Genomic DNA, 791 nt, shown 5'->3' with positions numbered 1-791 from the left:
CCCTTAACCCTCCGCTCGCCGGGGCCCGGCCAGCGCCCCAGTTCCTTTGCAGTCATCGTGGGAAACTGAGGTCGGAGTCCGCGCCATACGCAGCAGGGACAGCTGCGCATTTATCTCACGGCTTTGCTCCCCTGTGTTCCTGGCCACTGGCCGGGGCGACGCAGCTCTCCGCGTGGACCACTCTCCCCTCTGCTTCTAGGGCGCTGTGTGTCCTCCAGAGAATTCCTGCGTCTCTCTGGACACCCAGCAGATCTCTTGCGCGACTCCGAGTACTGGGGCGGTGTCTGTGCAAACTGGGCAGGAGAAGGGGGTGTACCTTTTATGTCTTGATGCAGCGTTCACTTCCAAACATCGCTAGGAAACTCGGTGGTAGGTGGCTGAGTTTCCATTTCCTCGTCTGTCAACCAGAGGCAGGCAGGGCCTGCGACGCACAGGGCAGTCGTGGGGAAGAAATGAAATATTGAGCTGGGGGTGGAGGAATCACTTAGAAGACGGGAGGTGATGTTGGGGTTTCTGATTCATTGCTCCCTGTGCACCCCAAGCTCTCACGCGCCTCAGTTCACAGGTGTTTGCACAGATACTTCGCGTTTATTTATCGATCCACGTTTGCCTGGCACCTAGCAGCAACTCTATGTCTGGCCCTATCCCAGGCCCTGGGGACACAGCAGGGAACAAGCCAGACAAGGTCTCCTGGGGCCTACTTTCTAGTAAGAGTGACAAGGGAAAGAAAGAGGAGAGAGAGAGAGAGAGAGAGAGAGAGAGAGAGAGAGAGAGAGAGAGAGAGAGAGAGA

Source organism: Marmota marmota, unplaced genomic scaffold, assembly GCF_001458135.2.
Source record: "Marmota marmota marmota unplaced genomic scaffold, marMar, whole genome shotgun sequence".
Lineage (NCBI taxonomy): Eukaryota > Metazoa > Chordata > Mammalia > Rodentia > Sciuridae > Marmota > Marmota marmota.
The sequence above is the reverse complement of the archived record's forward strand: the minus strand, read 5'-3'. Positions refer to the sequence as shown.